We start from the raw sequence: 15,150 nt of genomic DNA, 5'->3' as shown, positions 1-15,150 counted from the left end.
TGGCGCAGCATTGCTGAGCCGGCCTAAATCCCACTCTGGGTTCTCTGCCGAGCCGTGCAGCCCCAAACCAGCCTGTTACCCCCCCCCCCCAAGGTTTTGGGGCTCACCCCCCCTTCCTGCCCTCTCTCAGGGCAGCGGCTGCCCTCATTTTCCAACCTCTCTAATTGCTTTTCGGAAGGGCTAACGAGCTGCCAGGGGCTGTTAGCGCTGGAGCGAGAGAGAAGAGCCGGGGATTAACCCCTTCCCCCCCCCAAAAAAAGAGCATCCCCCCCAAAAACCCACCCCAGGGTGCAAACGCTGAGACAGCGCCGCAATTTCTCCCCAAAGCTGCATCAGCGTTTAATTATCGGGGTAGAAAACGCTCTTTTTACTTGTTTTTCCCTTTTTTTGCTAAATTTTTTTAATATCCCTTTCCCCGCCTTTTTTTCTTCCCCCCACCCCCACCCCGGTGGGAGCCCCCCTTTGGTGAAGCAATTAGCGGCGATTTTTTAATTGCATATTTATATTGCAGCCAGGGAGCGAGACCCCGGCAGCGGGCGAGGGGGAAGCAGGAAGACGCCGCCTCCGACCTTGTTTGCTTTTCAGCTGGGATTAAGAACTTTTAATTGTCCCGGAGATCACAGATTGCAGCCGGGGGGGATAATTAGGCTGAATACAGGGGTTTCTGGTTCACTCCCCCCAGGAATTTATATTTCTAAGGAAAAAAAAAACAACATAAAAGCTTTGGGAATGCCTTGGGAATTAAGGTTTGGTGGGGGGGGTGAGGCTGGACACAATTCGTTGCATGAGTGGGTCTCACCTTTGCAGGCTGCGAGGGAACAAAGCAAGAAATTAATTTTTTCACCTATTACCTGCCATAAATGGGTTATTTTGGGGGGGTCACGGGGCACGTTTTCCCCCCGGGATGCTTTAGCAGAGGCCGCGCACCGCTCGCGCTCCGCCTTGGTCTCGTGCGTTAACCAGGCTCAATTATCCCACGGGAATGATTTTCAACCCTAATTTTTAGGGTTTGGGGTTTGGGGGTTTGTTGGTTTGGGGTTTTTTTGCTCCGGAGGGAGGATTATTTTTTGCTTTGGGGGTTTGAGGGAGAAATTCTAAGGGGATAAAGGTTTATTTTATAAATCTCTCTGGGTAAAAAGGGGGCTGCACGGAGTCGGGTCCCTGAAAGCGCCCATTGTGCGGCCCCGCTGGGGACAAGGCGCTCTCAGAGAAGCACCGGAGCGTGCAAAATGCCTTAAACCAACATTATCGCCGACGCGGGCGGCTTCTCCCCCCTCCCTCATCACAAATTCATGGTGTTCCGAGGGGCGCGGGTTATTTTGCCGTCCCCCGGCCTCCTCGCGGCATCCTGGGGACGGGATTTGGGACGCCGAGTTAGGGATGCGGTGAGGGGGGATGCGGGATGGAGGATGCGGGATGCGGGATGGAGGATGCGGGATGCGGGTGGAGGATTGAGGATGTAGATGCAGGATGGAGGATTTAGGATGCAGAGGGGGGACGTAGGATTTGGGACGTAGATGTATGTGGGCTGGAGGATTCGGGATGCAGAGGGGGGACAGGGTTTAGGACGCAGATGCAGGATTTAGGATGCAGAGGTGGGACAGGGTTTAGGACGCAGATGCAGGGTTTAGGATGCAGAGGTGGGACAGGGTTTAGGACGCAGATGCAGGGTTTAGGATGCAGAGGTGGGATGTAGGATTTAGGACGTGGATGTATGCGGGATAGAGGATTCAGGATGCAGATGGGGAACAGGATTTCGGATGTAGATGCAGGATGGAGGATTCGGGATGCAGAGGGGGGACAGGATTTAGGATGTAGGTGCAGGAGACGGGATGGGGGATCCAGGATGCAGAGGTGGGATGGATTTAGGACGTAGATGCGGGACGCAGGATGGAGAACACCGGATGCAGAGGTGGGACAGGGTTTAGGATGCAGATGCAGGATTTAGGATGCAGAGGTGGGACAGGGTTTAGGACGCAGATGCAGGATTTAGGATGCAGAGGTGGGACAGGGTTTAGGACGCAGATGCAGGATTTAGGATGCAGAGGTGGGACAGGGTTTAGGATGCAGATGCAGGATTTAGGATGCAGAGGTGGGACAGGGTTTAGGATGCAGATGCAGGATTTAGGATGCAGAGGTGGGACAGGGTTTAGGATGCAGATGCAGGGTTTAGGATGCAGAGGTGGGACAGGGTTTAGGACGCAGATGCAGGATTTAGGATGCAGAGGTGGGATGTAGGATTTAGGACGTGGATGTATGCGGGATAGAGGATTCAGGATGCAGATGGGGAACAGGATTTCGGATGTAGATGCAGGATGGAGGATTCGGGATGCAGAGGGGGGACAGGATTTAGGATGTAGGTGCAGGAGATGGGATGGGGGATCCAGGATGCAGAAGTGGGATGGATTTAGGACGTAGATGCGGGATGCGGGACGGGGTTTAGGATGCAGATGCAGGGTGCGGGATGGAGGATTTTAGGGTGCAGATGCAGGATGCAGGGTGCCAGATGCAGGGCACAGGAGAGGGGCTGCAGAAGCAGGATTTAGGCTGCAGATGCATTTAGGATATGGGATGCAGGATTCGGATGGAGATATAGGATTTAGGAAACAAAAAATACAGGATTTAGGAAGCAGATACAGGATTTAGGATGCAGACACAGGACACAGGCTGTGGGATGGAAGATTTAGGCTGCAGACACAGGTTCCTAGCTGGAGGATACAGGACATGGACGCAGAACACAGGATGGGGAATGCAGAGGTGGGATTTAGGATGCAGAAGTGGGATGGAGGATTTAGGATACGGGACTGGGATTTCAGATGGGGGATGGAGGATTTAGGATGCGGATGTGGGATGGAGGATTTAGGATACAGGATTGGGATTTCAGATGGGGAATGGAGGATTTCGGATGCAGGTGCAGGATGCGGGATGGAGAATTTAGGATGCAGATGTGGGATGCAGGATGGAGGATTTAGGATGCAGGTACAGGATGCGGGATGGAGGATTTAGGATGGAGATGCGGGATGCAGGATGGAGGATTTAGGATGCGGGATGGAGGATTTAGGATGGAGATGCAGGATGGAGGCTTTAGGATGCAGATGCAGGTTTCCAGACAGAGGACACGGATGCAGGACACGGGAGAGGGGCTGCAGAAGCAGGATTTTGGATGCAGATGTGGGGTGCAGGACACGGGATGAAAAAGCAGATGCGGGATTTGGGATGCAGAGGTGGGATACAGGACAGGTGACGTGGGAAATGGGATTTAAGATGCAGATGAAGGATGCCAGCTACAGGGCACGGGATGCAGAAGCGGGATTTGGGATGCAGGGGTGAGATGCAGATGCGGGACATGGGATGCAGAAGCGGGATTGAGGGTGCGGAAGAAGGCTCTAGGGTACAGCCTCATGTGGGATATAGGATGTGGGGTGGGAAATGCAGGCCATGGGATGCAGAAGCAGGATTTAGGGTGCAGATATGGGATGCAGGTGCAGGACAAGGGATGGTTCAGCCCCAGAGCATCGTGGCGCAGGCCCGGCCCTGCACGGGGATCTTGTGGCACCCCCAGACATGGGGAACGTGTGCAACGAGCTGGGAAATGCAAAATTTCCAAGGAAAAATTATGGCTTTTGAATCCCGTACAGGGATTTCGCCGCTTGTCCCCCATCTGGGAGGCAGAGCCCAGCCGTGTGGCCACATCTGCCCGCCAGATGTGCCAGGGCGGCAATTCGGGGAGGGGAACGGAGCTCCTGCGGATGGGGAAGCCTCATCCCTGCGCGGGCCAGTTTGGGAACGCCGCTCTCCCGTATCACACCTGCTCCGGAGAAACGCCCGGCTCGGGCCGGGAAGGAGCTGGAAGGAAGGACTGGATGGGGACAATCCGGCCTTGCAAATGATTTTAATTGCAATTAATCTTTTGGCCTGTGGCTGGGGGGGGTGATGGGGATGAGGTGCAGCCAGGATGCATCTATAGGGTTCACAGCCCAGTATGGCCCAGCAAGGACCCTGGGCTGAGCTTATATAGGGTCCCCGGGGTGGGGTGGGGGTCCCCGGTGGGGCTGGTGGGACCATCGGGGTTTGTGAGTGCCCTCGGGGTCCTGGCGGCGGGACAAGGGTGGGGATGCGGGATGCAGATGCAGGGTTTGGGGTGCAGGACGTGGGATGGTGCAAGATGCGGGTGCAGGATGGGGAGGCAGGGTGCAGATGGAGGATGTGGGATGAAGGGTGCGGATGCAGGACACGGGGTGCAGGATGCGGGATGCAGATGCAGGGCTCAGGGTGCAGCTGCAGGATGTGGGATGCAAGAATTGGGATGCAGCTGCAGGGTGCGGGATGCAAGAAGTGGGGTGCGTGGTGCAGGATGTGGGGTGACGGGTGCAGATGCAGGGCTTGGGGTGCAGATGTAGGATTTGGGATGCAGGATGCAAACTGCAGATGCGGGCCGTGGGGTGCAGATCCGGGGTGCAAGCTTGGGGTGCAGGATGCAGACGTGGGATGCAAGACTTGGGATGCAGGGTGCAGGATGGAAAAGCAGGGTGCAGCTCCAGGATGCAAGAAGTGGGGTGCACGGTGCATGGTGCAGGGTGCAGATACAGGACACGGGGTGCAGGGATGCAGGGTGCAGATGCAGGGCTCAGGTTGCAGATGCAGGATGCAAGCTGCAGAGATGGGCTGCAGGGTGCAGGCACGGGATACGGGTGCAGGATGCAGACCCGGGATGCGAGAAGTGGGGTGCACGGTGCATGGCGCACGTGCAGGCTGTGGGGTGCAGGGTGCAGGTGCAGGTTGCAGATGCAGCTCCAGGATGGCGATGCACCACTTTGAGCAGGGAAGAACGGCAGAAACGTTTCCCCATCTGGTTTTTAGGGGCAGATTTGGAATTCTCCTGCTAATATCGGCCTTTTGGGGACTGGCAAGCCGACGGATTTGCTTCTTGCAGAAGCGTTTCTATTTTCTGAGCTGCCTCCGTCAGCTCAGTGTCTTTGGTGCAGCAAATATTAATATAAGAAAAAAACCTAAAGCTGGAGCAATTCCATCTGAAAACACCCAAATCCAGCCTTTCCTTTTCTAAATCAGCGTCTCTCTCCTTTCTCCTCATCGTTTCTCACTGTGGAGGTGCCAGAGGGGCTGGATTTTTGACTGAGGAGATGTTTTAGCTCTTGCAAAACCATCGCAGCAGCCTCGGGAAGGCCGCCACATTAATAAAAGCAAAAATGCAGAGGAGTCTCTTAAGGAAACTCCTGCAAAAACCCCTTCCATAAAACATCGCGGGCAACGTCGGCTTTTTATTTGGGCTTTTTTTCCCTTCTTATTCCATCAGGGACGTGAGTTTTTCAGGTCATCGAGTGCCTGGAGGATGGTGCAAGGTGAGTTTTGGCAGCAGGTTTGGCCGCTGGATCCTCCTGCCAGCGGCAGGGAGGGGTTTTGCAGGTGAAAACCTGGAATTTGCAGGTTAAAACTGGAATTTGCAGGTTAAAACCTGCAAATATCCCTCAAAATTGGGGAATTGGCACCGTGGATGCAGCCCAGCGGTGCCTCTCGCCCGGCAGGCAGGAGGAGGAGAAAAAAATGCTTTACAAAGGTTGAAAAAAGCTCCAAACCAGGCAGGCTGAGGTCATTTTTTTGGTGAGGAAGTCAGCTCCTTCGAAATGCCTCCGGGTCGGGTTTAATATCAGCAGAAACATTCTTGGGCAGGGTGGGGAGAAAGCGCTGCTCTCGCTGTTGAGAGCGGACCCTGCAAAAGCCAAAACACCCTAAAAAAACCCCAAGCACCCCAAAAAAAACCTCCTCTGCTGCTTTGCAACCCCCAGGCATGGAGCAAGCTGAGCGTCGGCGGGGGGAAAAGAGCAAAACCAGCCCATGAAGGGGAAAAAATACCCCCCCGGGCGTGGGGAACTGAACCTTTAAGTGGCTTTCGAGCATCATTTGGCCCCTGCCAGGATTTTTGGGGATGGGGAGAGGAGGAAAGCGAGGGGGTCTGGCAGGAAAAATGCATTTTTCCCCCTCGTTCTGGAGGGTTTTATCTCATTGCTTCATTCCCTCCTCGCTTTAGCATCGTCTCGCCTGGCTCAGCACCCAAGACCCTCCTTGGGCAGAGGGACTCGGGCGCGAGGACCATGCCCTGCTAGAAAACGTGTCAAAAAGCGGAGGGAAAGGGAGGAATTAAATTGATTGCATCTGCCGGGCTTTGCTTGGAGGGCTGAGCAGCTCAGGGGCCTTTCGGTGCCTCGCCGCAAGCCCTCGGCCGCCCTGCGAAGCTGTTCTGGCTTTTCCAGCAATTTAGCACACTAGGAGGGTTACGGTTTGGCCGCGTTTATTTTGCTAAACCTCCCAAAGCCATAATAGAGCTTAGGGGGGGAAAGGAGGAGGTTGGGGAGATGCACCGAAAGGTTATTAAAAAGAAAAGGGGGGGGAAACAAACAAAAAACCAGCAGCTGAAGAGGGAAAATGCATTTGGGATTGCAGCGGGGCTCTGCATCTGCAGAGGAGCTGCGGGCAGGGATGCAGCAGGGATGCGGCGGTGGCAGGGATGCAGCAGTAGCAGAGATGCAGCAGTGGCAGGGATGCAGCAGTGGCAGGGATGCAGCAGAGATGCAGCAGTGGCAGGGATGCAGCAGTGGCAGGGATGCAGCAGAGATGCAGCAGTGGCAGGGATGCAGCAGAGATGCAGCAGTGGCAGGGATGCAGCAGAGATGCAGCAGTGGCAGGGATGCAGCAGTGGCAGGGATGCAGCAGTGGCAGGGATGCAGCAGTGGCAGGGATGCAGCAGTCGCAGGGATGCAGCGAGTGGCGGGGACGCTGCACCTCACGAGGGACGTGCACCCCACCAAAATAAAGGGGGGGAAAAAATTGCACAGGAGGCTTGGAAGGGAAAAAAGCGTCTGGAGGGGTTCTGAGACCCGCTGCGAGGGAGGAGCGAGGCGATGCTCCGGCTGGGGAAGGGGATTTCTCCTCCGCACTTGCACATTCCTCCCGTCAGCAGTATTTACACGATGGCACCGGGAGAAATCCCAGGTCGGCCGGACCACCTCCCACCGGTTATCGCCCTGGTGCCACGGCCCGCAGCGCTTTGCTCCTTCATCCTAGTTTTTTCTCCCTAACCCCCTCGGTTTGGTCCTCTCTGTACCCTACAAGTGCCATCCTTCCTATGCGAACGTCCTGCTCGTGACCCTCCAGAGCGCTCCCCAAAATCTTCCCCAGCCCAGCACCCAGAGGTGCCCTGACTCGTCCTGATAGACGAGTGGGGTGGACTTCGGGGTGGACTCGGAGCCACGGGGTCGCTCCATCTCCGGACAGCGCTGGAAAGACGCAGCAACCATGTCTCCTCCTGGCAACAGGCGTGAGGAGGCGTTGCGGAGCGCGGGGACGTTTGCAGCACGCAAGGATGTTTGCAGTGCAGGAGGATGTTTGCAGCACGCCGGGATGCTTGCAGGATGCAGCGCTGCTCGCAACACACAGGGAAGTTTGCAAGGTGTGGGGATGTTTGCGGCATGCGAGGGTGTTTGCAGCATGCAGGGATGTTTGCAGCAGCATGCAGGGATGCTCGCAACACGGGGCTGTTCGCAGTGTGCAGGGATGTTTGCAGCAGCATGCAGGGATGCTCGCAACACGGGGCTGTTCGCAATGTGCAGGGTGTTTGCAGCATGCAAGGGTGTTTGCAGCAGCATGCAGGGATGATTGCAGTGCTCGGGGATGTTTGCAGCATGCAGGGATGTTTGCAGCAGCATGCAGGGATGCTCGCAACACGGGGCTGTTCGCAATGTGCAGGGATGTTTGCGGCTTGCAAGGATGTTTGCAGCAGCATGCAGGGATGTTCGCAATGTGCAGGGATGTTTGCAGCAGCATGCAGGGATGCTCGCAACATGGGGCTGTTCGCAATGTGCAGGGTGTTTGCAGCATGCAAGGGTGTTTGCAGCAGCATGCAGGGATGATTGCAGTGCTCGGGGATGTTTGCAGCATGCAGGGATGTTTGCAGCAGCATGCAGGGATGGTCGCAACACGGGGCTGTTCGCAATGTGCAGGGTGTTTGCGGCATGCAGGGATGTTTGCAGCAGCATGCAGGGATGTTTGCAGCATGCAAGGGTGTTTGCAGCAGCATGCAGGGATGATTGCAGTGCTCGGGGATGTTTGCAGCATGCAGGGATGTTTGCAGCAGCATGCAGGGATGCTCGCAGCACGGGGCTGTTCGCAATGTGCAGGGTGTTTGCAGCATGCAAGGGTGTTTGCAGCAGCATGCAGGGATGATTGCAGTGCTTGGGGATGTTTGCAGCATGCAGGGATGTTTGCAGCAGCATGCAGGGATGCTCGCAACACGGGGCTGTTCGCAATGTGCAGGGTGTTTGCGGCATGCAAGGGTGTTTGCAGCAGCATGCAGGGATGCTTGCAACATGCAAGGGTGTTTGCAGCAGCATGCAGGGATGATTGCAGTGCTCGGGGATGTTTGCAGCATGCAGGGATGTTTGCAGCAGCATGCAGGGATGCTCGCAACACGGGGCTGTTCGCAATGTGCAGGGTGTTTGCGGCATGCAGGGATGTTTGCAGCAGCATGCAGGGATGCTTGCAACATGCAAGGGTGTTTGCAGCAGCATGGGAATGTTTGCAGCACGCAGGAATATTTGCAGTGGCTGGGGGGTATTTGTGGCACACAGGGATGCTTGCAGCACATGAGGATGTTTGCAGAGCACAGGGGTGTTCGCAGAGCACAGGGGTGTTCGCAGAGCGCAGGGGTGTTTGCAGCACACAGGGATGCACGAAGCCACTTTGCAGGAGCCGGAGACACCCGCAGCAGCTTTTCAGGTTTTCCGTGCCTCAGTTTCCCCTTCCCTGAGAGCAAGCACAGCACGAGGGCCTGTCGGTTTGCTCGGGGCTCGGCCTCACGGGACGCTGCGGTGCGGGGAAACCTGGCCACGCTGCAGCAGCTTGGCTGGCGGCTTTGCATTCGGTGCTTGGAGAGTGGCCAGGGGAGCACTGGGGGCCTGCTGCTCGCCAGATGCGATAAGGAAAGGTTCGGCCGAGGCTGGAAAAAGAAAGAAAAAGGGAGGGGGGGGAAGGCAAGAAAAAAAATAAAAGCAAAAGCAAAGCAAATTCCTTGGCAAATCAAAGTGAAATGCTCGCAGAGCAAGCGCATGGCCTTGCATCCAGCCATCCGTCTTGATAAGGGGCGAGGAGGAGGAGGAGGAGGAGGAGGTGGCGGCGGCGGCGAGATGATGCCGGGGACCCGCCGGCAATTGCGCTGCGTTGCAAGGAACCCATCAGATTTCCCACTGCTGGGTGACAAGGGGGCGAGGAGCCGGCGTGCCTCAGTTTCTCCACCCTGTGCATGCACAGGGAGGGGGAAAGGGATTAAAACCGTGCAGGTAAAACGCCTTGGAGGGGTGAAATGGGGCGATTTTCTGCCGGGTTTTATCCAAAACATATGTTTTCGCCACTATTCGAGTTATCTGGGATATTTCCTGCGTGTTTGCTCCTATGGCAACCGGCCCAGCATGAAAGACCTATTTACTGGGCCTGGGGATAAGGAACAGCCATATGGTGTCAATTTTGAAGGCGCTCCATCCCCTCCGCCTGTCTCCAGTTCTCTCTCCACCACGGTCTTGGCCCCTCTAGGGGTGTCCACCACGAGCCAGGTCCAGCTAGGGTCAGGGATGGGTGCTGTCGGCAAGGTAAGGTGGTGGGTTGGGTTTGGGGAGCTCAGAGAAGGTGGAGGTGGGCTGCAGCAGCGGTCTGAGGTTCTTCAGGAGGGTAGGGATGGAGAGAAGGTACCTGCAGCAGCAGTCTGAGGTCCTTCAGGAGGGTAGGGATGGAGAGAAGGTACCTACAGCAGCAGTCTGAGGTCCTTCAGGAGGGTAGGGATGGAGAGAAGGTACCTGCAGCAGCAGTCTGAGGTCCTTCAGGAGGATAGGGATGGAGACAAGATACCTACAACATCAGTCTGAAGGCCATTGGGGAGATAGGGATGGAGGCAAGATACCCGGAGCATTGATGTGAGATCCATCAGGAAGATAGGGATGGAGGCAAGATACCCGGAGCATTGATGTGAGATCCATCAGGAAGATAGGGATGGAGACAAGCAACCTACAGCATTGGTTTGAGGTCTAGCCAAGACACTGGGCTGGAGATGGGTTGGGGACAAGCTAAATACAGCATAGGTCTGAGGCCCAACCAGGAGATGAGGCTGGAAGCAGGGCTGGACACAAACTACCTGCACTGAAGGTTCAAGGTCCATCCAGGAGATGGGGCTAGAGACAGGGCTGGAGATGAGCTACCTGTAATGTTGATCTGAGGTCCATACAGGAGATGGGGCTGGAAACAGCAGGGAGAAGCTACCTGTGCTGGTCTGAGGTCCACCTAGGAGATAAGGCTTGGGATAGGACTGGAGACAAGCTATGTGCAACACCAGTCAGAGGTTCATCCAGATTATGGGGCTGGAGACATGACCAGGGAGAAGCTACCTACAACATCGTCCTGAGGTCCATCCAGGAGACAAGGCTGGGGACAAGCTACCTGCACCATAGGCCCAAGGTCCATCCAGGAGACATGGCTGGAGACAAGCTACCTGCAACATCAGCCTGAGCTCCATCCAGGAGACAAGGTTGAGGACAAGCTACCTCCATCATGGGCCCAAGGTCCATCCAGAAGACAGAGTTGGAGACAAGCTACCTGCAATGTTATCCTGAGGTCCATCCAGGAGACAGGGTTGGAGACAACCTACAGTGAGACTCAGCCCCGCTCCAGCCTGGGGCGGAAGGGTGCTGGGGAGGTCCCAGGGACCTTGAAGACCTCTTATCACCCCCCAGAACCTACCAAGGGGGTGCAGTGAGGTCTGTCCCACACCCAGCAGGTCCAGGCTCCTCTTGGAGGTAACCCCAAAGCCCTGAGAAACCCCAAAAATACTGCACGGGGCCGTTCCTTGCTCCTTCCTAAAGGTTGGGGCAATTTTTGAACCCGGCACCAGAGTGTCTCCACGGGGTTAAATGACCAAAATACAGGAAAATGGGGTGAAAATGGGGCAAAAATGTCCTCTAGTCTACTGAAAAAAAAAAATTAAAGAAAAAAAGAGCATTTTCCAATAATTCTAATTTTTTTTTGCTGTCTCTGGGCGTTTGCTGCAGGGAGAGATGATAAAGCCGGGCAAGACCAGGCACGGCGCAGGACAGGGGATTTTTGGGAATGATTCACTCCCAAAGCCTCCCGCAGAGGTATTTCTGATTAAAAAAAGCCAAATTTATTTTTTTTTTTAAGAAAAAAAAAGTTTTACAGAAGTGACCCTTCCCACCAGCCTTGCCATTTTTCTTTTTAATAAGAAAAAAAAAAAAAGAGGCTTTCAGCCAAAATAAGCCTTCTCTATGAAAATGTGTGTTTGGGTCAAAAAGCTACTTTTCACTGGGAGAAAAATAAACCAACAAAAAAACCTGTCCAACCCCTGAAGTGATGGGTTGGCGAAGCTCACGGGGAGATTTGTCTTCTCTGGAGCCAACAGCTCTTCTCCTCCTCCTTTCCTTCTCCTCCTCCTCTCCTCCTCCTTTCCTTCTCCTTCTCCTCCTTCTCTTCCTCCTTTCCCTCTCCTTCTCCTCCTTCTCTTCCTCCTTTCCCTCTCCTTCTCCTCCTTCTCTCCTCTCCTCTTCTTTTCTCCTCCTTCTCCTCCTTCTCCTCTCTTCTCTTCTCTTCTCCTCTCTTCTCCTCTCTTCTCCTCTTCCTCCTTTCCTCCTCCTCCTCTCCTCCTCCTTCTTCTCCTTCTCCTCCTTCTCTTCTCTTCCTCCTTTCCTCCTCCTCCTCTCCTCCTCCTTCTTCTCCTCCTTCTCCTCTTCCTCTCCTCCTCCTCTCCTCGTCTTTGTCCTTGTCCTCCTCCTCCTCTTCCTTCTTCTCCTCTTCCTCTCCTTGTCCTTGTCCTCCTCCTCTTTCCCTCTCCTTCTGTTGTCTCGACTTGTCTCTTCTTTGTCTTCGCTCTTCTCCTCATCTTCATCTTCTTATCTTGCCTCTTCTCATCTCTTCATCTTCTCTTCACCTTCACCTTCTCTTCCCAGCTGATGCGTGTGTCCACGTGTGCTCCAGCCTGACACCCCTTCAGCCTTTGCGCCTGTACGACTTGCCACGAGCTCCCCACCTGTTCCAGCTCCGTGCCTCAGTTTCCCCACTCACACAAGCGCCCGCCGCACTGCAGAGCACGTTCAGTGGCTGATGCCACCCAATGCCACCTCCACCGTCAAGGCTAGGGGGGCACCAGGCAGGCGGCTGGCACCCGCTGTCTCCGTCACAGCAGGGTCCCCCCAAACCTTGCCTCCCTGGGGATCCTCGGGCGTCGATGGGCAATGGGGGCAGCCTGGGGTGCTGGGCTGGCCCCGTGGGGGGAGCGGGATGGGGAAATGAGGTGTCTGCGGGGGACAGGACGGGGCGATGGGGACCAGGGTGAGGTACCCAGTGGGGACTGGGACAAGGTACCTTCTGGGGATGGGGACAAGGTGATGAGGACTGGGATGAGGTACCTGATGGGGATGGGGTGGTGGGGACCAGGACAAGGTGATGGGGACTGGGACGAGGTACCTGATGGGGACTGGGATGGGGTGGTGGGGACCAGGACAAGGTGATGGGGACTGGGATGAGGAACCTGATGGGGACTGGGATGGGGTGGTGGGGACCAGGACAAGGTGATGGGGACTGGGATGAGGAATCTGATGGGGACTGGGATGGGGTGGTGGGGACCAGGACAAGGTGATGGGGACTGGGATGAGGAATCTGATGGGGATGGGGTGGTGGGGACCAGGACAAGGTGATGGGGACTGGGATGAGGAACCTGATGGGGACTGGGATGGGGTGGTGGGGACCAGGACAAGGTGATGGGGACTGGGACGAGGAACCTGATGGGGATGGGGTGATGGGACCTGGATGAGGAACCTGCTGGGGACAGGATGATGGGGACCTGGACGAGTTACCTGCTGGGGACAGGACAATGGTAACTGGGACAAGGTACCTGCTGGGGGTGGGGTGATGGGGACCATGATGAGGATCCTTCTGGGGATGGGGTGATGGGGACCAGGACAAAATACCTGCTGGGGATGGGGAGATGGGAACTGGGAAGAGGTACCTGCTGGGGACAGGATGATGGGGACCAGGATGAGGAACCTGCTGGGGACAGGATGATGGGGACCAGGATGAGGAACCTGCTGGGGACAGAGCAATGGGGACCAGGACGAGGTACCTGCTGGGGACGTGGGCGATGGGGACCAGGACAAGGAACCTGCTGGAGCCCGGCATGAGGTGATGGCGACCAGTCCATGGCGATGGGGAGCATCTCCCACCCTCAGCCCCGCACACCAACCCCGAGCTATGCACCCACAGCCTTCCCCCTCCCCAAACCCACAGCGGGGGAAGGAGAAGACCGGGGTCCCCACCTCGCTCACCCCCAAAGACGCCGCGGCGGTGCCGGATGGCTCCCGCGGGGTTGGGAGCGCCGAGGGCCGGAGCGCGGGGAGCTGCCGGCTCAATGCCGGGGCCTCGCTCCCACGAGCGGATGAAAGGCTCCCTGTCCAAACGGCATTAGACGCGCTGCGAAGGCTCATTCCCGATCGGTCACGCTCCGAGGCGCAGCTGCAAAACCCCCTCCGGGAACCCGGGATGCTCCGGGGGCTTTGTTCGGGGCAGCCTGGCTTCCCGGGGAACCGTGACAAGACGATGGGATTACGGGGCAGGAGAAATAAAAAAAATAAAAATCACCCTCGCTGCGACCACGCCGGCACGGAGATCAATCCTGGGCGGAAAAAACAAAGGAGACCCTCGAATCCCCGTGCGCCGGCCCTGTGAATGATGGCCTCGTTTGCCGCACGTCCGTCTTCGACCGGCCCCGGGGATGCACCGGCCCCGCGGCCTCTGGGGAAGGGCCACGGGGAGGGTTTGTGGGTGCCCAAGGAGGGAGGGTGGCTTTTTGGGGGTGTCCCCCATCATTTCTGCTCCCAAATCCCAGCAGTGAGTGAGAAAGGAAAAGGAGGAAAACCTTGCATGGAGGAAAAACCTTGAAGGAGGAAGACCTTGCAAGGAGGAAAACCTTGCGAGAAGGAAACCTTGCAAGGAGGAAAAACCTTGTGAGGAGGAAAAACCTTGTGAGGAGGAAAAACCTTGTGAGGAGGAAAACCTCACACGGAGCAAAACCTTGCGAGAAGGAAAAACCCTGCAAGGAAGGAAACCCTGCAAGGAGGAAAGCCTTGCAGGGAGGAAAGCCTTGCAGGGAGGGAAAAACCTTCAAGAGGGAAAAACCTTGCAAGGAAGAAAAACCTTGCAAGGAGGAAAAACCTTGCAAGGAGGAAAAAACTTGCAAGGAGGAAAAAACTTGCAAGGAGGAAAAAACTTCAAGAGGGAAAAACCTTGCAAGGAAGAAAACCATGCAAGGAAGAAAACCTTGTGAGGAGGAAAAACCTTGCAAGGAGGAAAAACCTTGCGAGGAGGAAAAACCTTGTGAGGAGGAAAAACCTTGTGAGGAAGGAAAAACCTTGTGAGGAGGAAAAACCTTGCAAGGAAGAAAAAACCTTGCAAGGAAGGAAACCTTGCAAGGAGGAAAAACCTTTCAAGGAAGGAAAAACCTTGCAAGGAAGGAGATGTTGTGAGGAGGAAAAACCTTGTGAGGAGGAAAACTTGCAAGGAGGAAAAACCTTGCAAGGAAGGAAACCTTGCAAAGAGGAAAACCTTGCACAGAGCAAAACCTTGCAAGGAGGAAAAACTTGCAAGGAGGAAAAACCTTGCAAGGAGGAAAAACCTTGCAAGGAGGAAAAACCTTGCAAGGAAGGAAACGTTGTGAGGAGGAAAAACCTTGCAAGGAAGGAAAAACCTTGCAAGGAAGGAAACCTTGCAAAGAGGAAAACCTTGCACAGAGCAAAACCTTGCAAGGAGGAAAAACTTGCAGGGAGGAAAAACTTGCAAGGAGGAAAAACCTTGCAAGGAGGAAAAACCTTGCAAGGAGGAAAAACCTTGCAAGGAAGGAGACCTTGCAAGGAGGAAAACCCACCATCGCAAAGCCGAAAGCCAGGAGACGGCAGAAGCGACGGCTCGGCGCGAGCCCGGCAAGACAAGGCCTGCCGGCCAGCGCCTCGAAGCGCGCCGAAGCGAGCAGGCCGAAGCGAGCAGGCCGAAGCGAGCAGGGTGAAGCGAGCAGGCCGAAGCGAGCGGTTC

The sequence above is a fragment of the Ciconia boyciana genome, chromosome 20 (genome assembly GCF_034638445.1).
Source record: "Ciconia boyciana chromosome 20, ASM3463844v1, whole genome shotgun sequence".
Classification (NCBI taxonomy): Eukaryota; Metazoa; Chordata; class Aves; order Ciconiiformes; family Ciconiidae; genus Ciconia; species Ciconia boyciana.
The sequence above is the reverse complement of the archived record's forward strand: the minus strand, read 5'-3'. Positions refer to the sequence as shown.